This window comes from Nyctibius grandis, chromosome 5 (genome assembly GCF_013368605.1).
Source record: "Nyctibius grandis isolate bNycGra1 chromosome 5, bNycGra1.pri, whole genome shotgun sequence".
Taxonomy (NCBI): domain Eukaryota; kingdom Metazoa; phylum Chordata; class Aves; order Nyctibiiformes; family Nyctibiidae; genus Nyctibius; species Nyctibius grandis.
In genome coordinates this window covers 62,938,271-62,963,489 of record NC_090662.1, presented here as the reverse complement: position 1 = coordinate 62,963,489, position 25,219 = coordinate 62,938,271, and the positions used below count along the sequence as shown (strand labels likewise).

The window sequence follows — 25,219 nt, the reverse complement described above, 5'->3', positions numbered from 1 at the left end:
AGTTTTGAGAAAAAGTAAAAATGAGGATTTACAAAACCACTGTCATAGCTCTAACTACAGCTCATATAGAACCATTGAAACTTCTATCAGCATAGCAATAGTAGCCCTAAGTTTAGAGCAGACAGTAGAAATGATCTGAGATACCACATACTCGAATATTTATTCTGGCCTGAGTTCTGTACTGCCATGGGTATTGGAAGGGTAGAGTCCAAAGCTAGTGTGGGTATGCCTGTCTGAAATCTTACCACTCCAGTGGAACAAACTGTGCTCTGAGACAACAGGTCTCACTAAGTGGGAGAAATAGCACATTCAAAAGAGGAGAAAACTAAATTTATATTTTTAAAAATTCATTATTTATTAACAGTATGAATTAAGGCAGCAAACTATTCTTTTTTATTTTTTCTGTTTTAATGAATTAACCTTGGGGGTTAGAGAAAGAACACAAGATCACACGCTGTGTTTAAAGAGCCTGTTCAGCAGAGCACTGGATGAGGCTGTGACTACTTGTGGGATCACCTTCAGTATGCTTTTACCTACAGTTTACATAAAAGTATATATCAGGAGGTTTCTTAATTACAGGATTTACGTGTTAGAAATGTCGAAGGAGAGTGTTTCACAATAAAGCAGAGATGATTTCTGTAGGTATTTGGTTTGGGTTTTGCTTTTGTTTTTTTTTTTAATGTTGAACAACATGAACTGAAAGAGAAAGCTTCTGCCATCCTACAAGAAGAGAGATACTTATCCAAGATACCAGATACTCCTTGTAAATGTACTCTCTGAAAATCAAGAAATTGCACCTCAGATCAGTAAATTCTCTGAGTGCACATACATACCATACAGTATCATCCACACATTTAATATCGAGCCTACATTCTCAAATGTGGATAATACTTGGAATACGAGCAACAAGGTGCTTTTCTTCTGTGCTTGAAAATGTCAGACTTTTAACAGATCATTGCCCCAACAGAATCAGAGGTTCAGAGAAGTGAAGTGCCATGATCAAAGACACACACTATGCTTCTGAAGAGGAATTCAGGAAATGCAACTTCAGCTGGTATAAAGAACTGTTACCTCTGCTCTGGTTATGTGCATCCCTAAATTAGCCATTAGATAATTCTGCCACTTCACTGAACTTTTGCACATTCTGCATTGAAGGTATTTATTCTTCATTGTCCAGGAAGAAAGGCTTTAGTGGTAGTTATGGAAATAAAAGAGAGAATAAAGCTCCCATGCAAATCTTATGTTTTGTGTATTTTCTTATTTGATTATATATAAAAGTGATTTTCCCAAAGGTGTGGAGTCAGGGATATTTTAAAACTGCTGATAAGCATCATCCCATTGCTAGCGTAATTAAATACTAGTGATTTACCCATTACAAAAGACAGTTTGTTCCATTTCAAAATCCTTTCCCAGTGTATGGAGGCATAAAAAGAGAGTGTAATATCAACTGCATAAACTATTTCTATGAAATAGAAATAGTGAAGCTGACTTCCTCTGGTAAAGTGTTTTGAGATCTACTGTTGAAAAGTGAAGTAGGGGCAGGTAATTTCATTATTACTCTAAAAGCCTGTTGCTCGTCTCTGCACTGGCAGATTACTCCTCTCAACCAATTAAGATATGGGATTAAAAGGATGCTATCAATTTAGAATATTTTTCCTTTAGCTGGAATAGTAATAACACTTTGGACACCACACAAAGAAATGGCGTTCCAAATGAAATCTGACATTCTTGAGCACTACCATTTGTGTTCATGCACTGATCCCTCTACCTGTGGAGAGATCTTGCTGACAGTTCCTGCTGCATTCCTGCCCCAGGGTACTGATGATGATACTACATTAAACATCTCCTTGGAAGCCAGCAAGCCTCTATTGCTTCTGTAAGCATCTCTGGCAAGCAGAGCTGCCTTTTCTGTTCCAGTGCAATGGAAGCGTGGGGATATACCTCTTGCTTATTGCATCTTTTGTTTCATAACTGAGGACTTTTAGCTATCAACAGAACATGCTTCCCCAGGTTCAGTGTAAGCCTGTTTCTTTCACATCCTGAATGCGACAGCCACCTCCAGTTGAGTCTCCATGGAAAGACTTCTGTCAGCCCGCACACTCCGGGGCACTGGCAGGATTAGCACACACAGAGAAGTTGGGGTACTTGGTACATAGCTGGAGTCCTGGCTGCTCTAACATAGAGCATTGGAGATCTCTTGTAAGCTTGTATGGGATTTTAGCGCTGTGTCGCTGACTAAGACATGGAAAGCTGGGGTCTTGTCCATTAAAATCTGGAATTTCTGCAATATTTTACCTTCCAGAGATATTTGCCTCTGGAATAGGAGGGCCTTCCCATTTGGTGATGACCGGTGGGAGGGAAAGTAGAAGAAAGGCAGGAGATAATTGATGTGAAGTTTTTCTTCCCACTGTTTCTGTTGTGGAGAGAGAGCCAGGAGAGGGTTTTCAGAGCTCTCCTTATTCTCCAAGTCTCTCTTGTCCTTTCAGAAAAATCTTAAAGGTGTCAGCACCCCAGGCCTGAGGAATTTTGGGTCACTAATGCCCAGGCTAGGGTGCTCAAGAAGATTAAGGAGACAATTTTCTGATGTTTGTTTGCCAGAGGACACATCTTTGAGGGGAAAAAAAAAGCCAAAACCAAATAAGTGGTTTGGATTAAAAATACTTTTTAAAACTGTAAAGTTAGGCATGAGGGCTCCTGTCAGCAATTTGCTTGTGCACATAAATAGTTAGTGGGCTAAACCAGGTAACTTACAATAAATTTCCTGGACAGTGGGCAGATCGTATGTGTGTTAAAGTTCTCTCTCAAAGGTAGTTTGCACAGGTTTTCCTTTAGCTCAAATAGTTGGAGTCTGACTTGCTGGAGAAAGAGCGCTGTGCATTCAATTGTGATATGCCATTATCATAAAACGCTGTAGTGACAATGTATAGCATGTGAAAAACTGGTAAGCAATGTTAAAAAAAAACATGTGGGTGCTATAATTTGTTGACATATTTAAAACTCATCCCTGAAAAGGATTCCTTTGAATGATGGGCTAACTGTACAATGGCCACAACTCTTGCCAGAAGCCTCTTGTTTGCCGAAGTGGAAGCTGAAGTCCCCCAAATCTTATTTTACATTCAACCAGAGCACAGCATGAGCAGGAGCCCCTCTGTTTCACACAGTCAGGGCACACACATTTGGCCAGTCAAGGGGACTGTCAGGTTCAGCATTCTTAATCACTTTATAATTAGATTCTTTGTTTGGCCACTTTGTGTGCATTTATCAGCAAAGTCCAGATCAAGAGAAGTCAAGTAAAACCTCCCCAAACTTGCCACTGCCCTTTCCACAATTGAGATCACTCCTTTCAACTTTAGAAGACCAACATTTTTCTTTGTGGCCCCTGTGGATTAGGGTAACATTTACTTCTGATTAAATGTATTTCCATAAGACTGACAGAGGGCCCCTATAGTCTTGCTTGCTTGTGGGAGCAGGGCAAGAGGAAATGCCAAGGGCAAGTCTCTCTGAGACCTGCAGTCTTGTTTCTTTTTGATCCAGTGTGTGTTTCTTTTTTATTCTTCCCTTAAGCAATGAATTGAGCTCCTGCAGCAGAGGAAGGATTGTTGACTTATAGATTACATACATAGTGGAAAGGTTACTTCAATCAGAGGGAAAAAAAGAAAAAAAGAAAGAGAAAAATCTCCCCAAATTGTGTGTGTGCATCTAGAAAAGGAAGCTCCTCTACTCATAACAGAGGTGTCAAAAGACCTCCTTTAAGGCACCTCCAGCAATCCTTCTAGATGACTTTTCTTATTGTTTTTAGCAGTAACGTGAGCACACCTGAGAACCTCACTCCTAGATCAGAACCCCATTTTGTTAGCAATCATACAAATAATCCCATACTGCCCCTAGCAGGAGATCTTACAGCTCTTCAGGAGAGTACACAGAGCAATTATCAGGCCAAAAAATTGTTTGTAATTTACAAAGAGGATCACACAATAAGTATATTCCTTGGCTGGACACAGAATAAGAAAGTATTGATCCCTCACTAAAGGTTTCGTGGTTTTTTAAGTTTATGAAGAAGCTTCTTCCCTGTTATCTCCAAAAATACTTGTGAAAATGCAGTGTCAGGATGAAGGGTTGATCTTAATTCCTCAATATGAATATGCACTGTCCTTCTGGCTCTGGGGAGAGCTCAAGTGAGAAGAGTCACAGAGAAAGTACACATCTCTGGTAATTACTTCTGCGAATGAGAAAGAATGTAATAAAAGCAGGCCATTAATGGACTTCAGTAGTGTTCGCAGTCAAAGTACACGAGCCTTGTATTGGCCAGAGGTTGGGAGGGCTAAAGCAATTTCAGCAGCTGTGTGATCTTTCTGTGACTGGAGCAAGAGGTTTATGGGTTGGAGTTCCGTTCTGAGAACACAGCCCCCCTTGTAGAGAATTCATGTTCACAATTGTACACAAAAGTTTGATGTCCCTTCAAGATCAAGGACAGTGAAAGCCATTAGTATGAACCCTCTGATTCAAGCACGCATACCTTAGGACATGATAAAGGAACAACCACATCCTGGATGGAATCAGTTCTCTTCAATGTTTCTGAAGGGTGCAGAGGAGCTGCAAGGGGTTAGCTGAAAGAGGAACCAATAAAATGAAGTTTTTTAGTTAGTTCTTAAAATAACTAAGGATAAAATATTTCATACGAACCATGACAATTTATGTCTGACTTGCTGCTCTTTGAGACAGTCAGCCACAGCACTAGTTTTTAAATTCCAGCAAGAAATTCAAAGCTGTCCAAAGAGTCCTCAAACCATAATGAAATGCTCATGTTGTCTGGATATAGCTTTGTGCTCAAACCTGCATATATATTTAGTGCATGCACAATGACCTGTATTTGTTGGTATTTGAGTTTTCCAAGGCAAATTCAGTATCTTGCTCACAAAATTCATTCTTCTCAGAGATTGCACACCCATTGCTTTTCACATAATAGAGGTAATTTATTTCCCTGTTGCATCACTTTGAAAATGTGGCTGTTTCTGGAATGCTATTGAGCCAAATGGTTTAGATATCTGGCCAAGAGTAAGTCTGTGAAGCTGGAGCAAGTAAGAGTTCAGTTCAGTGCCAGTTCCCCAAATAGCTGTATTGTGCAAGTTCCCCTAGTGCTTTCTCTATGCAGGGCAACACCTTCTCTTCATTTGTCCTTGGACCTTTTAGTTGTGTATCATTTTGCTAGTGCTTTGTAACACGCTAAATGTACATTGGCATATTTCATCTGTGATTTTGCAGCAGGCCATGAAGAAGCCCTTTACTCAAAATCAGCCTATGGCTACACAGAGGTAAGCAAGATTTGCAGCCTCTATGCTGAATAGAGCTGTTGCTTGAAATCCCCATCCACAGACACAGTGAAAACTTGACTGGATGAGGCTTTGAGAAACCTGATGTAAATTTGAAGTCAGTTTTGAGCAAGAAGGTTGGACCAGATGACCTACTGAGGTCCCTTCCAATCTAAACTGTTCTGAGATTTTTCCCAGGCCAGGCATGACAACGAGCATGATGAAAAGTGGAATTAAAAGCAGACTGGCTTGATTCATTAGACCTGGGCTAGAGGTGGCCAGGCCACCAAATAGTGTTGCCCCAACTCATTCACATAAATGTTTGATGGGAAGTGGAGTGCTATGGAGTGAGGACACTATCCTCTGTGAGTGCTGATCTCAGCTCTTGGGCAAACAGCAGTCACCTACATTCAGCCAGACAAAAGCGTCTTTTTCCTGTTTCAAAGCTTCTTCAGTCCCACCTCAGGTGCTGAAAGGAGTAGTAGTTCCCTGCTCATGATGGACCCCAAATGTATACAAGAAAACTTGTCCTTGTGAAAGAAGTCTTTTGACAGTAGGGCTTGTCTTACTTTCCAAAATCAATATCGCTGTCCCACCAAACTGCCGATATAACTGAGTTTAGGACTGCTGTCAGAAAAGCCATCGGCAGCAAGACTCTTTCCCTTTTCTGAGCAACATAGCTATGCTAGCAAACTCCAAAGGTGGCTCTGATTCTTGTTACTTGTTGGAGAACTTTACTGGGGGCGTTCTAACTTGAGGAAATTAGAGCAGCACCCAGAAACTCTGCTGCAGTTTCAACAAGAGACCAGAGCAGTATAGACACGATGGGTATGATTCACTTCTCCAAATTCATCTTGTCTTTGTGTAGGTGTCTAAAATAGGTCAAATGAATCACAGCCTAAAATTTCTGCTTAAAAGGGAGTCTACTTGCCTTGCTCAAACATGCATGCCTCTATTACAAATGATTCTCACCCGACATTTCTAACACTAGACCCACTATAGGAATGGTACATATATGTTGCTATATCAATATATCAAGTAATCAATACAATGAAACAAGGTATTTCTGTACCTTCAAAATAATTGTCAATTTTTTTTAACATTTGCCAGATGGGAATTCTGTCATTTCTATGTTCCAGAATGAAGGCAGGTGTCAGGATTGCAAGTGACATCAGTCACTTACAGGTGACCGAAGTCTTCTCCACCTTCCAGATCCCAAGGGCTCTCTTATACTTTTAAAGTCACCACATGACAGGAGCTGCATTTTTTATATGCAGGAAAAGACGGCTGTAAATGTGAGAGGAAGGACTATCTGGCATTCTTCTAAAACAGGTAAACTCTTTCACTAATATGGTAACAGTCTCTCTTATCCTATCTGAGAAAGGATTCATTTAGTTTCCTCAAGAGAAATAGCGGATAGCTTTTCACAGTGTTCAAAGGTCCCGTGGTTCATATTCATTTCATTCATAGGTCTGGCCAAATAAATTGAATCATATTGCATTGGTCTCTCATTTAACCTCATTATTCTAGTTTATTTCATAGAGAACATAGTCTTAGCTAGCATTTTTTTTAAAGCCAGGGGGTAGCAGCACACACACACACACACACACACAGAGTCCATCTCCCTTGAAAGCAAATAGCGTTATTACTTACAAGCAAGCTTTTCTTGCATGGACAATGAGTAGTCTACAAAAATTGTGTCTATAACTTTGATTACAACATACCACTGTGCTTCCCCACCACAGCATAAAGTTTTTATGCAGTTGTCTCAGCACTCTGAAACACATCTATATAGGAACTAGAAAAATTTAGGAATTCTGCTGAGCAGAGCCTATCAGAACACAATTTCCTACCTGAAATGCCATTCTGGATATTTGGTTTACCTAGCTTTGAAACAATCCAGAGTAAGGTGGGTTAAACATGCATATGTGCATATACCTGCATAATGAATATGTGGAAAGATTCAGATGAGAGAAAATAATGCCATAAAATAGGGATACAAATGATAGTGTCTTCATATTTTAATAATTTCTTTAGTAAAAGATGAGGACAAAGACTCTCAATGATCATCAATGTTTCAGCATTTCCAAGCACCCATCACAAACATTCCCTAAGTTTTGAATAATTCACTCTCTGACAAGATCCCTTTAAGGTATTTCAAACTAAAGCAACCAGAAAAATCACAGTATTTACTATATGACTATTCATTCGTTCACTTATTTTTGCCACAAGCTCGTAACTTTCGCTATTAAACACCTAGATAAGTACAAAGAAATCACTATTCACTGGCCAAATGTGTCCCCATTAAGCAGAGTTTATGCTAATACTGTCTCAGTTAAGTAACAGTTATTCATTATCCTCAGGCTAGATTGTTTCACTGGCAGATGTCTCATTAAAACAGCTGTTCTCAGCAACCACAACCATGCAAAACAGGGGATTCTCTATTGTCATTATTGTTGTTGTTAATATTAACAATAAGTATTTACATAAACACTTCAGATGTACGTAACTCACAATTACTCACTACGTATTCCTTACCCTGGAAGTATGGTGATTCAGAGACCATTTGTCACAGTGGAAGCAATTGCTAATTGATGATAACACAACACAGCATTTGTTTTTTGATATTACTGTTATCCTGGAGCAATTGTTTGACCTTACCTTATGCTATTTTGGAACTTTTCATCCAGAACCTAAAGAAAAGCACAATGAATTTAGAAAAGACAGCAGCATTCTTGGTAGCTAGAAAAGGGCCGAGGAGGTTTCTCTCCTTTCACTTTTTCTTTCCTCACTTCCCTCCCCTCTCTCTTGGCTTTCAGACTCCTCTGTCTGTGTGTTTAATCAGAAATTGAGAAGGAAACAGGAATTTGTGCCTGCGCTTCCAGCCTCCCTGATGTATTAGAGAGTGCTTAAGCAGCTCAGATCCTCTGTGACAGGTTTACAGTCAGGAGTGGGAGAAGCGGACCATGCCAGTTTGCTCCAGCTAAACATCTGTGCAATCATCCAGGCAGCCCTTGAGGGGTACCACAGGCCCAGGAGGATGTGGATCACTGGGGGATTGGGTCTGAGCTACAATAGAAACATGGGAGTAGGATAACCCAACGTGGCAGAGTGGGCCAGGCAGGGGAGGAGTGGGATGGCAAAAGGAGACAATTTACAGGGAGGCTCAGCATCTCGAAGTGGAGCAGAGCCGCCCTTGCATTAGTGGATGCTCAGGCTCAAATGTCAGCATGTCTGCTTCATCAGCAAAGAAGCGAGTGAGCAATTGCCTGATATCCGTGGAGGCTGTGGGGTGTGATTCAACCGCGTGCGGCAGAAGTGTTGCCACCTCACCTCTAATGAACTAACACGGTAATGAACACAGCTCCCTTTGCAGAAGGGGAGCTGTGTTCATCTGCTGAATTAGGGTTGTTAGACAAACCCTAGAGAGGTTTTTCTTTTCTTTTTCATAATCTCTGAAAGTTAAAAGCTTGTTGTTCTTTCACACAGTCACAGATTTGTCTTTTTGCTGTTTCATAAAGACATATTTTGACTGCCTGAAATGTCATATCACCGGTAGTGTTAATGTGAATGCACGGAACTCTCAGAGGACAGTTAATAGAGAGCATTAGCAAGGTCCCACGTAGAGCATTAAATACCAGCTTGGGAAAATTTAACTGTGTGAAAATAAATAGAACAGGTAAAATCACCGTGTTGGTGTTCTGGTCAGTGCAGACAGAGGTATCTGAAGTTTATGTTGCTCAAATTACATATGAGTAAGTCAGTTCTGCTTTTTTGATTTTAATGATGTGAGTGGGAAACACTTGAAATCCCATATTTTTCGAAATTTCAGATTTTTTCCTACCCTAAACAAAACCAGAGAAATCAATCTCTTGAAAATGTTCATAGTGAGAAACCCTCTCCATACACAAAAACTAGTTCAAAGGAAAGAAAAATATTTAACTTTAATAATTTTTAAATATTTTATTTGATTTTGACTGCCTTCTCTCTTATGTAGCCCTGGCATTGTGACCCTACTCCTTCACTGAAAAATTCTTGAATAATTTTTTTAACTTGCATCTTTTGTTACAAAACCAAAAAAGTTTTCTGGTAATTTTCAGTTCAATATATTTAATAGCAAAAAAAAAACAAACCTCCTGACCAACCCTCATTACATCCATTAACAATCTGCATTATTAAAAGAGGATGGGGAACCCTGGAGTCAGATCCCATCTCCTTTGTCAGGAAGTGTGAATCTTATCTATATACATGGTGAGCTAGATGGAGCTGACAAGATCTAAAGAAGCTTTTAAACTAATAATTCCTCAGGCAGCTTGGAATCTGGGTGAGAGCCAGTGGGAGTTTGGCATGCAGTCTGATACATTTTGGTAGCAATATAGTGGCTTTTCAAGCTCTGATGAACCTTGTGTCAGAGTATCTCTAAGAGATAGCATCTTCATCTTTATACACAGATTTCCCCCAGAAAATCAGTGCACATCATAGAACAATGAGCATCCAGGAGTTGCTTGTTCTTAATCCTAATTATCTCCCTTTCTACTGAGTTACTTCATTTTTGTCCAGAGGATACTCTGGTTATTTTGCAGAAGTACAATTTCATGGGCAGACAGAGAGACTGGAGGGAAGATAGTCTGTGCCATGATGAGCATGACATGAGGGATGTCTGGCTGTGACTGTTGGGAGCAGGAGGTGCCCATCAAGGTGCCCGCTGAAGCCTGCAGCAGGTCTGCCTGCTCAGGTGCCGCCCAGACACCATGATAGAAGCCTCTAATTCCACTGGTTCTGGGAGAGAGGAAACCAGAGATGGCAAAGACTGGTTCATGCAGAAATATTTTGCTTACGCCTGGCTTCAGCCATGACCCAGATGGGAGCTGCACACTGACGTTGCTGCAGCTGCGCCCGGGCCCTGGAGGCATGGGAACTATGCTGAGGGATTTTAAAGGAAGGGCATCTCATAACCCACGTCTGCTGTGTGTTTCCTGTTTCTTTCCAAAACTGGTCTCACACAGGGTGATATGCAGTACTGCGGGATGAGTACACAGGCCTGGTTTACAGCTGGGCAGAAGCACTGCTGCTGCAGAGCTGTCGTGGCTAGAGAGTGGCTGAGGGGCAGGTTTTCCAACAGGAGCTGGCCATCCAGGGGGGATTCATCCTGCTTACCCTCAGAGAAACATGGGCATCTCCAGTTATTGGAGAGATATGGATGTTCCTCTCACCTCTCGTTTGATGGACTGAATTTTCCTCTGGAGGAACCCCTCTGATTCCATTGATGATGGAACTAACTGGAGGATATGCTTGAATTAAGTGCCTAATTTTTATGTGTCTGTGATATGAATCCTGTGCCTAACCACATCAAGATCTTTTAAAAATCTTGTTAAGCATTTTCTTGAATCTTCTGATGCCTAAAAATATTTGCAAATCCGGTCTCAGCTATTTCCTTAAAGAAATTAAAGTTGATTTTAACCTTCATGTTTAGGGTACTCCAAAATTAAGGCATCATGACTCATGATGAATCATGAGTACTCTAGGAGATCTCAAAAGTTTCTTCATCGTTTTCACTGTCTGAAAAGGAGAAAATTTCATAGGAAGAGGCAGGCTTCAGGAGCTGTCATGTAGTATGTAAAAAAACACCAAGAGGGCAGAAGGCAATATTCCAAGGTTTGGGAGTTTTTTGTCCCTGCAAATCAAGAGGGTCACATAGACGTTAAGTTCCTGGATAAACATTTATTTTATTTGCTTCAGCACTGAGGAATAAAAATACACAAAATGAGAACTTCTGTCATTGCCAGAGCGGGTCAGATAGTTCTGGCAGAGTCCAGCACAGAAATATATACGTATTCATTACTTTAGACCAGTTCAGCAAATAGCCTGATTTGTGGCTACTTTTTGCAATTATTTTCAGGAAAAAGTCTTCCACAGTCTTACAGTAAATAATTCATGGAAGTATTTATCTAAAACTCCCTCTCCCCTGGCCCTGTAATTACTTGCTCTTTAAACAATTCCTGTGGTTTGTATACATGTAACTGACTGTGTCTCAGTCGCCTATGACAATATAATACAGGTAATTTTCTTTGGCTGCATTACTCTATCATTACTTTGGCTCTCTGCTTAATATGTCACAGTAATGAATGTATAACAATGCCTGGTAACTTTCCCCCTGCTCTTCTACTAGTTATTTAAAGTGAAGGGAGGAGGGCAGAGACTGAAGTCTAATTAATAATATGTTCATTTCAGCTTTGTAATGAGCAACAGAAAGGGAAAATATAAAGATGGCTGTTTATTTCTTAAGCCAATATAGCTTCAATCCACAATTATGACTGGCAATGTAACTCTATGTGGCTATTTCATTGTGGGTACATAAAAAAACAGCAAAGAAAATGAAGTGTGAAAAAAACAGACAAGCAGCAGGAGTAAAACATTTCATCTTGCACACAACTAAATGGGAAAAGAGACAAGAAGGCAACAGATGACAGATGAATGGGCCTATGATGGACTGCATTTTTGTGTCAAAACAGAGCCAACTGTCTAACAGTCATTCAGACGGTAGGAGAAGCACCACACAGCATGATTTCCAGTTCAGCTGGCACTTAGGGGTTTAATTATGTACATGGTAAATATTCTGCGAGGACAATATCCTGCCTTCAGATACAGGCACCCAAAGCCAAGGCTTCTTTCTAGCCCTGCCTCTCCTACTGTTCTTAGTTTTCACTTTGAACTGCTATAAAACTGTCCTGTGAATTCCCTGGGATGAGGGAAGCCGTCACAAATGCCACACCACCCTTTCCCACTCCCTGTCACACAGAGAGCATCAATTCCCCTCTTTGTTCCTCGCAGGGATCCTGTGCTCTGACATGAGCCCTGCTATCTGACATGAGGTGGTTTGAAAAGACAAATAAGGCTGGCTCAGGGTTAGTTTTTACATTGGCAGGTGGATATAACCTACACAGTCCACTTGTTTCCTGCTCTTCTCTCTGACCGTTCTGTAGCCTGAGCAATGTAGCTCAGCACAGATGCTTTCCTTAAAACTGAAATGACACCAAGAGTGTCAGATAGATAGAGCCTAATGATGAGAAACAAGGATTTCTGACCAGTCAACTTTCAACCTGGAAGCAAAAGCAAGAAATTTTTGCAAAGCAGAAAAAGAAATAATTGTTTATTTATGAATTATGAACCTATTATTACAGTATAACTAGTACTGTATGATTAGTAGTATCATTAGTAAAAGGCTTTGTTAGCTATACTGGAGTATTCCTATGCACACAACTGTCATTGATTGGTAGAAGCCCACTGAATGGCAGATTGAGCAATCCCTTCCCATTATTGCTGATTTCTTTCACACTGCCTCCAACTCTGCTTTTGCTGGTGTAAAACAAGCAGTAATTTCACTGAAGTCAACGAAGCTAAACAAGTTCAGTGTTGAACCAGAATCGCTCCAGCTGACTCAGCCTCACAGAGGGTCTGCCACCCAGAAGGGCTCCTCTGGGGACTTCACCTATTCCTTGCTTTCCACAGAGCAGTGTTCAGACCAAGAAGAAGCGCTTGGGTGCAATGTTTGGAAATATTCTGCTTTGGTTGTTTCAAGGCTAAGAAGAGCTTTTCTCATTGGTGGCCATAATCACTGTGAGGCTTTGATCAGTGGAAATACTTAACCTGCTGTTAAATCCAAGGTGCTGCTTGTAAATAACAAGTACCTTTCAAATACAGTTCTAGTCTTTGAACAAGTAGCCTCAGAGTGGGGATGAAAGGACTGGCTCTGCAAGAGCAGAAAGATGTCATGTCTTCTCCAGGCTGAGTTTCCTTCTGGCTTTTCTGTTTAAGTTTTTAGACATTAGGAAAGTGATATAGCCTGCAGATTAGACTGTTCACAGTGTGTATATACTGAAGTCATACGCATACCTCTCAGCCCTTGGATTTTGGTTTTGTGGAATGAAAAAGAGATGAAGAGATGAAAAAGAGGGACTGGGGTGCTCTTTTGGGCTCTGTAAATCTTTCACCCTTTGCAAAATAATTTTCAGTACTTGAGACCTCACTGGTTTGTTCGATTTAGTGCCTGTCAGTAAAGGTGGCAGACCATTTTTCTATACCGATTTGTTGAGACCATGTTCCTGCTATGTCCTGACTGATCCTGACAAGAATGGGCAGGAACTATCCTTCAGTAGCTCCTTTCCTACTTTGCTAATAATCACCAAAGAAAAGTTTAGGCAGCTGATCATTTGTGTCAATGACCTTCAGGAGTAGGCCATCCAGGCTTGTCCCACTTGTTGTCTGTATATGTGATCACAGAGAACATGAGACAGCTGTGGTGCAGATGTGGTGGCCGCAAAAGTACCTCTCATTCTCTTTCCAAAGACAACTTTTCCAGAAATGAGGATTTTCCTAGGAATTTACAAAAAAAATTTTCTCTCCTTCCTCTTGGTGATATTTTCCTTTCAATTTTAGCAATCAGAATTTAAAAATTATCTCCCCCACTTCACTGATTCCTTCCTTGCCTGCCTTTCAGTTTTCCTGGGGTTCGATTGACCTATGAAATGTAAAACTCAAGGAAAGGGTTCACTTTCTACCCACACTCTTTGTTTCATTAAAATAAACTGAACCAACACAAATTCTGATTTTTTCCAGTACAAAAATATTTAAGTGGAAAATTTTCATCTGTTTCTAGAAGAGCTGGTGTCCACAGATCAGGCCTGCAGCACTTGGGGAGCGATGAGAGCGACAGGAAGGATGGCGTCCCCCACATGGCCTGATACCACCTCCTTACACATCCAACTAAATCTGGCCCTGTGCTTATAACAGGTATTCTTCCTCTTCTGGCCTCCTGGCTGTGCCAAGCTGTTTCTGTCTGGGATAGGGCACAGCTGCCTGCTAACTCCGTTGTGGTGGTTAAAGGAAATGGAAAATCCCTTCTGTACTTGTCCATTTTTTTCACAGCTTTTAGGAACAATTTGAGAAGTTGTCTCTGATTTACAAAGCCTTTCCAGCTGTGGGCTATGGTTTCCCTTCCTAAGACTGTTTTTGCTCGTTACAAGAATTGGAAAAAAGCTTGAGCTTTTCTACATATAGTCTCCATATTGGAGATCTGGCTGTTCTGGCTGCAGGTTACTTTTCCTTGGTGCTCTTAAACCCTGGAATTTGCTTCTCTGCTAGTCCAGTAGAAGCAAAATATATTGACTCTCAAAGATGTGGCAATCTCTGAGGGTCACAGGTAAATGCGCTTTTAATTGCCCTTCTGTTTGCATGTGTGGTTGGAGATGCAGTGACAGGAAAAGATATAAAGTACTTGCAAAATAAGTGGTTAATTATTTAGCAACAGCAGAGATGAGCTGAACCAGGAGAAATTGATCTTGCAAGACCTAATGGGAGCCGATTTTTCTAAGAGGGGCAAGCAGCTGCTTACGACTCCAGGTTGGGCAGAGGTCTAGAGGTTTAACTAGGGTAAGGTAGATATCTGTGCAAGTCTTCCAATATTTGGGAAGGGTGGAAGGCAGGAAGGCCCAGCTCTGCTCTCACTTACCCGAAGCTTCCTCTTAGGACCCTTGCCTGTTCTGTATCCAGAAACACTGCTACCAGTTCCCCCTACAGCTAGGCAGCTGGGTAGGATTTCATGATGTGTTCCCTCAGTAACAGATTCTTCCTTCTATATACAGTAGATGAGACAGAGAGAGAGCAAGAGGCCTGTATACCTTTAATGGACTCTGCTTTACTACTGAGCTGCATTATCCAAGCTTCCCAGATGGAATATGCAATTTCAATGAGTTCACGACCAATGATTTCTTTTTATTTGTCAGTTGTTTTCCTGCCATGTAGTACTAAGAGGGTATGAGGGCTGCTGAGGTGTCAGCAGCCAAGGAAATAAAATATGCTGATAAAATTACTTATTAGGTTGCAGTAACAGAAACTGTCTAAATTCCTTGCTAACAAAACCTAATCATGATAAATTACATCTCTGCCTTTGAAAACACCTCCAGTTCCCTAATAATAACCTCTTCAGATGAATCTGTGCAGCGCTGGCTATGTTTCAGTTTATGGGAGACTCATGCTATGCCCATGTGAAGAACTGATGACCCTCTGTAGCCATTTCAAATCCAATTTCTCCCACACACTGTGAGATAAAGATTTTCACTTGTGTTGAGTGTTAACCCAGAGAGTGCTGATCCTCTGCAGCCCTCTCACAAAATGAGAGCTGGGGAGGAAAGAGATGTAGAGCTCTGTCTGATGGGAGCAGAGTGGAAATGCGAAAATATGAACACTGTAGAAGCATTGAAGACACATTTTGATACTGTCCTTATAAATCCGTATTAAAAGGAAAGCATAAGTGTACATACTGTCCTATAGGAAATGCTAATTGTTTAGAAGTTCAGGAAATCCTGAGCTAGAACACATTACTAAGACTATGGAGAACATTGCATGTGCAAGGGAGCTCTCAACATACTGTCACTAGAGCTTCCTAAAGGATAAAGGGAATCTTCCAGTACATGAAAACTTCTTTAGAAGGATTTTAACTTCCTCTTTGGTGACTTAAACAGAAAAGCCTAGGCTAAGACATGCAATTGTGCTTGTGGCTTTTGGTTATCACAGAATAGAAGTTTATCAGGTTGGTCAGGCACAAGGTTGGGTACCTTCTGAACACTGAACTAGAAATTACTTAAGTAAGTAGAACAGAATTGCAGAGAGCACCTGCTTAACACTTCCTGCAACTCAGTGTTTTATAGGTATCTAAGACTGCATTTAAACCAAGTAGTTTAAATTTTATCTTAAATGAAGTTGGGAGCAAGTAGCAATTCAAGATGTATGTCTGACTACACCAGACAACATCTTTACTTTTATGTTTAACTATCAGGAGAAGAAAAGAGCTGTTTAATAAAAATCCCTCAATTTATGTTTTTTTTATTAGCACAGATCTATAATATCTACCTATACAGACTGAAAACTATGCCTTTCTGTGTGCTATTAAGTGCTGATTCTTAAGTGTTAGAGATGTATTTCGCCTGTACATGAGGTCTGATTTAATTATTTAGTATTCCATAAAGGCCTAGTTCCAGCTCCTCCATAAGTCATTGGAAATGTTCCCTTGATCTCAGCATGTAGGTCTGTACGAGTGCTGCTCAGGCTGAACATTCAGCCTCTAGAAGGAAGAATTACTGCCTGCTGCACATCGCTGAAGCTCTCCAAGCCACCCTCTGGTGAGTCACTGCAACCCCTCTGCAAGGAGCAATTGGTCAAGCAAGGAAAACAGGAAAGACAGACCCACAGGAGAGGAACATCTCCCACCATTATGGCAATATTTTAAGTAGCCTTTTAACTGAATAACACTATAGGCTGAAAGAACCTGGGTTTTTGGTAACATCTATCCTTCAGCGACATCAGTTGCCCAGGTCTCCTGTGTCTGTCAAACTCTTTAACCACCTGTTAGCAACATTTGAGAAGAACTGTGAATAACACTCAAGCTTCTCTTTATACTTCTATATGACCTTCTCCAGGTGAAACCCCTTCCCACAGGGGGAGTGTCTACTATGTCCTGACTCAGTAAAAAGATCAGATTGGCACTGTGTTTCCCCTGTATACAGAGCCCTGCTACTGACCCTGAAAGACTGTTGGGACTGAGTGATAACTCCTCCAAGAAGAAAGGAAGATTAAAAAGGATAGGCTTCAAAGTTTAAAGCGAAACCTAAATCTTCAAAGAGATCTTCAATGCCTGGCTGCCTCCTTACCTAGAACTAGAGGATGAACCAGTAGGATGCAAATACAAGGGAGGAGAATATAACAGGTGGCAAAGCTCATTTTATTCACACCAAAGAAAGCCCGAAGATGAAGACACTAACTATTTTAGACCAGTGTGATTATGTCTATATGCATATTGGATTGTCTGTATGAATGAACTGTAGAGCTGTACTCACAAATTCATGGGGTTTTGAGATGAAATGTTGAAATTTTTTAGAACTGGCAACATGTTGTTGTATGGAGTTTCTGCAAAGTCAGTTGATAATATCTGAGATACAGTAAGCTCTACTGGTTTCCGTGTGTGATTTGGGCACTGAAACATCAGTCCAGAATGAAAAACCACTTCAATACAGCTAAAAATTTAAGTAGCTGCTTAATATATCTATTCTGGAAAGCACTTAATTGTACACTTACATTTATGCACATGTTTAAGTCCTATTGATTTCAAAATGGAATTTAAGCACACACCTAAATGCTTCACTGATTTGTTATATGGAGGAACAAAAGAATTGCATAGTGGAACAGATTAAAGGATCATCTAATAAGGTATCCAATACCCATAAATGCCCAATAATGCATTTTACTTTTTAGTGCTATACCATGAAGAAATTTCATCCTGACCTCAGCAGGTAACCATGCCCTGAAGCATGAGGATTGATAGCCCTTGTAATAGTATTTAGCTAGTGTCCTTGCAGATGTTCTTTTTATTTAGTGCTGAATCACTTCTTGAACCTGGAGAGCCATCCCTCTCAATCTCTGTAGCAGTGAATATCATGGTTTAATTATACATTTTGTAAACAACATTACCTTTCACCCACTCACAATGTGTTGCTTTGTAATTTCATTCAATGGCTGCCAATTTATTTTTTATTACCAAAAAGTCTGACCAGCAGTGCTTTCTTGGCCTCCTTTTTGACATTCATAATTCTCTATACCTTTATCATAGCTGCCTTTAGTTCTCAAATTATTATTTTCCTGCTTCTGAAGTGTCCTAAAGTGAACTACCTTACTCACAGGGGAAATAAATTTCTCAGAGGTCTCCTAAGTGCCTGGTCTCAGGACTCAGTCACAGCTTTGACAGCTCAGGAGTGATGCACACAGGAGCAGATCAAGAGCTTGGCAACATCCCAGGGTAAGTATATGCTATCAGCTAAGCTGTCACCCTTGCCCTCTTTCCAGACCAGCATTGCTGATCATCCCCGTCTGCAGACCTGTATGAAGAGGCTGACACCACACTTTGCAGAGGAGAAGCCCCAGGCATGCTCAGCACCTCAGTGTGTGCCTAGGCTCCTCTTCAGGGGGTTTAAGTGCATGAAGTGTGATCCAGGTCCATCAGCAGCTCTTCTGCTGAGTTGATCCTTTGAGCTCATGTGAAACCTTAGCTAAAAGCTATTATCATAGGCAGAAAGCAAATGGCTCAAAGGGATCAGTGTGTTCATGGCCTGCTCCTTTGTCTTGCTATACACGCACAACCTCAGAAAGTCACAACCTGGTTGTTACTTCTACCAAGGGAGTAACCGGAGGCAGGCATTCCCTTGCGATAGCACCTTCTGCAACAGGCTCAGAAAGCTTGGATATTGTGTGGCAGGAAGCAATAAAATCTCTGTCTATACTTCCATCTTCCTTGCATGGAGAGGGAAATAGCAGCCCTTCATTGTCAATTATTCTTCACTGCGCTGCTGTGAGCAGATGGCACAGAGTAATAAAAGGACACTGTTTCTTTCCTATCTCATTTCCTCGTAAGTGTGGAGAATGACCATATCTTCTTCACCTGAGGCTGATTTCTGACATTCTCTCATACCTGTTATTACCTGTGTTGGTTCACTGAAATCAATGGAGGCCTCATTTTGTGGAGACATCTAAAATTCTTCATGAGAGGTTATCTGAATCTGGCCCCACATGGGATCATCGTGCAATGAAGGTACAAAAAGGCAGGGTGATGGGAAAGGAGGAGGAGATAAGGTGATTGGATCCCACAGCAATTTAGCAATGCTTAAAGGGCAACATGAGGCATTTCTGACTCTATTTGCTTCTTTCAGTATTTAAAACAGTGGGTAATCTGTAAAATGAGACTGTCCTGCTTGATACTGGTATCATGATTCCTATGGGTCTTAGTGGAAAGATTGGGATACAGAAATACTGACAGCCTGAAGAACCTGGTTTGAAAAGGCTCCTGTGATGGAGGGAGCTGCTCATATGCAAAGAGAAGAGACAGGCTGATGCCACTTGAGAAGCAACAAAGTCAGAACAGGGAACCCTAATGAAGTTTGGCCAAGGACACTGGATGCAAGGATAGCCTCTTCACGTTGGAGGGGTGATATCCTTGGGGATGAATGAGACAAGAGAGGAATGGGCTGATACACTTGGAAACAGATTTGGGGGAACCAGCAAGATTCAGGCACAAAATGGATGGGAAATAAGTATCTTCTTTCTGCTATGTTCAATATGACCAAATTAAATAATCTAAGGCATTTCCAATCTTCCTTTCAATGGAAACTCTCCAAGGCTTCCCTGGCCTCTGCAGGCTCTGAAGCATGAGATGTGATGATTACCATTATAATTATCTTAGCTTATATAAATATAAATGTTACTAATGGTCATAAAATTATCCAGTGTGCTCTTTTTTCCCCTTCCTTTCAGCCATCCTCTGCATTAGTGTCCTTAACTTCCCAGGGCTGTGAATTTCTGAAGGGGAGTACATGCTGCACAAGTCAGTCTGCTCCTCGGATTTGTTCTAAATATACAGCCTTTTACAATCCCCAGCCCACAGCTTCCCTTGGCTTTCTAAAGGATTTCAAATAATGAAAAGTGAATTGGGAAATGAACTATTGTTATGGGTGAATTTTATCAGATAGTTGTATGGAAATTGGTGGATTATTTATATATACTGTAATTGTAACAATTCACTAAATACATTTGAACGCTAAATGTACTGCTTATTAATTTACATTTTAAGAGTCCCCTTGTTCTTGCATTATGTGACAATATAAAAAGCACAGACTGATTAGTTTTCACTGTTTCTCGTATAATTATGAATACCTCAATCAAGCCTCTTCTAGCTCGTTTTTTCTTTCAGGCAAAATACAATAGGGTCCTTAAAATTTTCGGGTTTTACTTTTGACAAGTAGGTAGGATTGCCTCATTATCTGAAATATTGCCCTGTACTTCCCTAAATTGTTACTGGAACTATCAACACGCCATTTAACTGCACAGGCTTGCTTCACTACCCAAGGCATCCAAATAGGTTTAATAGCCACTTCTGTCTGTGTGGGGTAATTACCACAATACCACCTCACTCCTCACTTCACTCTGCCAGTCTTTAATTCAACAAGATATGCAACCTTGTGCTTGATTTGGGAAACAGCCCAGCTGAAGCCAATGGGTTTCTTCAAATGATTTTGATTGGTGATAAGCTTAGACTCTGCATTGGAAGAAAGCCTAAATGACTCCACAAAAATGGCAGACAAGGTTTTGGTAGGCAGTTCTTTGGGGTAGGAGCTGTCTTTTACCCTGTGCTCCTATGGTTGGGATGCAGCTAGTGCTGCTGACACCACTACAAATATCATCCTCTGAGAGCAGCAGGGTTAGTAAACCCCTGTTTCTTCTCCATTTATACCCCTGCTCCTATGCATTCCCCCCTGCCCCCAACTCCCTGTCTTCACAATTCCCATACAATGTTATTGCTTTCAGGGCTTTCCATAGCCTGCCCACCCCCTTGGCTGCGTCATGGGACTCACATCCCCCTCCCATGTCCCTAATTCGGCAACTAGGCAAAGGGAAGATTGTTTTGCAGGAGACCTGCATGGATGGGCTGAGCAAAGCAGATAAATGTAGAGCTCATTTTGAACCTTTCCTTCTATGGTGATATTGATTTGTATCCATTTCCTCTGTCCAGCCCCAATTCTTACAAAAGCATAGGAGTTTCATATCTCTGAAACCTTCTTAAAGGTTGGTTGAAATTAGGCAATGACTTAAAGCTATGCAGGGAAGGAGGTGAGGAAGCAGCAGGCAGGACAATTTCATAAGGCTTGTTTCCTCAGGAAATGAGGATAATAAATAAATAATCAAGAGTCAGGCTGCAGGTCTTTGTGATTATATGAGCAAGATTAATTTACTTTTTTCGCCCATAATAACACTCATTGTAAGAGCTTTGCTCTGGGCTTCTTAGATGGCTAGAAGTATTTCATAAACCTGTTTATCATAAGAATACAAAAGGTAGTTAACCTGGCAGCTCTTGGATTTCTCTTTGATATTTCTATGCTATTTCCCTCCAAACTCGTGTAGCAAGGCAGTTCAATTCTGGGGCGGGGAAATGTGGGGTATGTGCTACCCAACAGGCAGGAGAGATCGACGGTCTTTCACATGGCTGTGATTCACACTGCAGGTCATGAATGCCACATGCTGGATCAACAATCTCTCCTCCTTTCTCAGCAGAGGGTTACTCCCTTTGGTCCATGGAGACCCTCTGGTGTGGTAATGAGAAAATACTCTTCCTGGCATGATACAGCAGATTTCTGCTGAGGGAACTGCACCATCAGGTTAGAGAAAATGCTCCAGGTGAGAATGGGCGCAGCTGGGGAACCATCTGTGACATCCTGCAGGGCAGATGGACACTCTAGGGCCTGTTCTGCTTTTGGTTTTGTCCTGATTTCAACCACTTCCGGAAAGGCCTGTGTGGATAGAGGAGGCCAGTTTCCACCATGATCCTTGTTAGAGTTAAAACCAACTGTAGCAGCTGGGCTGCAAAGGGCTAAAGCTATAGCACTGACCACCTGTGCCTGTTAAGTAGGTCTTTGCTGCTTTCCTCTTCCCTTCTGCTAACACTTTCAGAAGACAGGCTCTGTGTGTGTGTGTACAAGAGAGACAGATACCTTGAGCTGGACTCTTCCCTGATGCTGACACCACACTTCTACCTCAGCAAGATGCTGCCTGGGCAGGAGCTGCCAGCCTTCCAGTGAAGCATCATCCGTCAGGTGGAGCATTAAGCTGCTTGCTATGGAAGCCATGCCTATTAAAATACAATTCATTTCAGGGACATAGTGAGAGATGCATTGACCAGTCTTAACATTAAGAGCAGCAGCAGACTTCGTGCACTCAGCATTTCCACCTGAAAACAAGCTTGCTAAATGATTCCTTTGCACGCTCCTTAGCTTGCATCCAGCGGCCTCCCAGGCTGGTGTGTTTACTGCATCTCCTGGCTGAATCCTTAGTCAATTTTTCCTCTTGTCGTAAAAGAAATAAAAGTTTACCAAACAAATTAATAATTCTGATTAACTACAAATGGCTGGATACCAGAGGTGTCCCTGTGGTGCAATTATCCACTCCCCCTTTGCTGTAACGGAAGAGCATCTCTTTATATTTCTGTCAGATGATCATACTGCAGTAGTTTAGTGCTCTGGAGGCAGATACCATAGCTCTGCCTTGCCCACCTACATCCAACCCACACTAGTGGTGCGTCTCACAGCTGGGACCTTGGGGCAAGGCATTATAAGGAATATCTCCATATTATATGGGGGACAAACCAGTAATGCCTACCATGGAATAACCCAGGAAACCCATTCCTGAAGCTGCTGAGTCCCTGAAAGCCCAGGTTATGTAGTTACAGACACAGTAGCTATGTTTCAGCTCTTTCATTTTTAGCCGTGCTGCTGTGCTGGAGTGGTGCTGCTCGAAGCTCTTGCTGTGTCCCTGGTGAGCAGCTCTCTAGCAAGCCAAAGGTATTATGAGTAGTAGAAAAACTGCACCGTGGTTTCCAGTCTCCATTCTCCCATCATATGCTGATTGCATTTTTAACCACACAAAAGCAGCAGTGCTGGCTCTTCTATCCTCTCTCATTAGCTGTTAACAAATCTACCAGAGAAAGTTGTTACCGTTGTCTCTGCTGTAGTGAAATCTTCACTTGAGGAACAATTTATCTTCCTGCATGCTCGAATCCTTCTTTTTCTCTTCTTGGCTTTCATAGGAGGTGAGTACACAAATCAGTGGAGCACATGGCAAGTGCTTTCCAAGCCAGTATCAAATTTGGAAGTGGTAGGAGAGAGCTGGGGAATGCTGAGAAGCTGGCCCCCCAATTAGCCTGGGAATGATGCTGGGCACATCGGGCTATCCTGCTATAGGGACCTGAGCTGGTGCGAACATTGTTCTCATGTCTGTCTCCATGTGAGAAGGGAGTGATTTAGGCCATCATAAAAACACAAATATGGCATTACAGAGCCATACTTCAAGCAAGATGGATTTTTCATTTGTGTAGTGTGTTCTGCAAGCACATTGCTACAGAAGGTATATTTACACTGCTGATACTGGTGTACTGGCAGTGTTGGGTAGAGATACCAGAGTGATGATTACGAGGGAAACTAGCTTGGGTGGCAGAAAAGCATGCTCATTTACCCTGTTCCTTGTAGCAGAGATTTCAGGACCTCACCTGGCAGATGCCAGGGCTCTGTGCTCTCAAACACAGGGAATTTAATAGCTACCTCTTGCGACAGCATGTATATCTCTTAAAGGTTCAGCAGAGTGCTACCCATGGCCATTGCACATCCTGCCTGTAGCTCCAAGCTTTGGTGATATGGGCTTTGATTTGCTATCAAGCAAGACATGCGAGCTTATGCTGCTTCAGCTGTAAGGCTAGAATATGTTTTCCTTCCACTGGGGCTAAACATGCACTTTGCATCTCCATTTATTGACATTATTTCTTACAAAATGGAATAGATCTAACAGGATTAATGGAGGGAGATTCACCTCCATGCTTCAGTGAAAAGGACATTCCTAAAGGAAATTTGTTTCAAGGACATTCTCCATCCCCTCCTCAGATCAGCCCAGCCCTTACCTCTAGGCTACAGAGTATTCAGGAATTACACTCCTTCACAGCCTATTCTGGATCTGCTTCCTTTATAAGGAAATGTATTTAAATATTCACTGGTAAAGTATAAGTCTGTTCTGGAAGCCAGGAGCAATTGGAGTTTGTTTCTGCTTCAGTGATTTTTTACACAAAGCTCAGGTGAGAAAGAGAAAGACAAAACACAGTGTAAGCCTGAAAAGCATGAAAACAGCCTATATATAGGAACAATAAATAACAATCTCTGTAGCAGTCATTAGATCAGTCCCATGCCCTACAGCATAAGCCCTTGTGGCATTTTTACCGCATCATTTCCCCTTCCCCACCTCCCTGCTAAACCTCATTCAGGCAGAGGCCAAAGCTTGGAGCTCTCCTTTGGCAAGTGCTGTCTTGTCTCACCAGCACCCTCCTGGGATCCCCCTCATGCCCACCAGTGCCTGATGTTTGAGCGGGGCCCTTGCAAAAGGCTGGAGGAGGCCCTTCTCACTCCAGTTTCACACACCAGTTTTAGTTAGGGTGGCTTGCAAAAGGCTGCATCAGGGATCTCCACACTCAAGAACTTCACAGATGAAGCTCTCTTTCCCAGACCTGTACTGGGAAAAGGGAGAGCGAACTGACAAAAGGACCCAGGGCAAACCTGACTGTTCCTCTTTGCAGCTGGAAAAGCCTGCCAGGAGACAAAGGATGACTGAAGAGGCTGCCCTGGTGTCTGGTGCAGAGTATATGCCTGAAGTGCTCTCAGAGATGGGAGACCTAGTCTTTCTCAGCTCTTGCAGATTTCCTTGTGCTCAACTACATATATATGTGTGCTGTCTCTCTCATAAAAAAACAGGATTAATTTTGGTAAAGATGGCCACAGAGCCAGATTTCAGCATTTAACTTGTTCTTCCATTCTCCCAAAGAAAATGTTTGTATTTACCTTGGAGCTTTAATTAAAAACCCTGATTAAAAGGTTTTATGCAAATTCATGAGGAGCAGAGATTTTTTCCCCTCCCCCAAAATGCTTATTCAAGCTTTTAATTTTGGGAAGTTTTAATCTTTAAATTTTTTTGTTCTTTATGCATGTTTAGTACATTCTAGCAAAAATCCTTTTGTCTAATTATTCAGAAAAGTAGGCTGTGTTTCTTCTTAAAAATCCCACAGACCCCAAATTAACTCTAGAATGTTGTAGGAGGTTAAATTTAATACCATCCTTCTGACTTGCATCGATTGGCAATGCAGCTGTTTCCGCTGAACATTTTCCTCCTTTTCAATGTCATTACTATTTGTTTTTTGTAACGTGGGAGGATCTATCCATCCTACCTAATTCTGAACTAGGATGCCACTGTGCTAAGTGTTGTACAAACACAAAAGAAAACCA

The 25,219-nt window shown here is 41.5% G+C and overlaps 1 long non-coding RNA gene across 1 annotated transcript; it reads left to right on the top strand.

Annotated features, from left to right (window-relative positions):
* Positions 1 to 6,451: 6,451 nt before the first annotated feature.
* LOC137663426 (uncharacterized) lies at positions 6,452 to 18,068 on the top strand. Its single transcript, XR_011048185.1, has 3 exons — positions 6,452 to 6,641; positions 13,966 to 14,099; positions 16,385 to 18,068. It is a non-coding gene; the product is annotated as an uncharacterized lncRNA (long non-coding RNA).
* Positions 18,069 to 25,219: the final 7,151 nt, after the last annotated feature.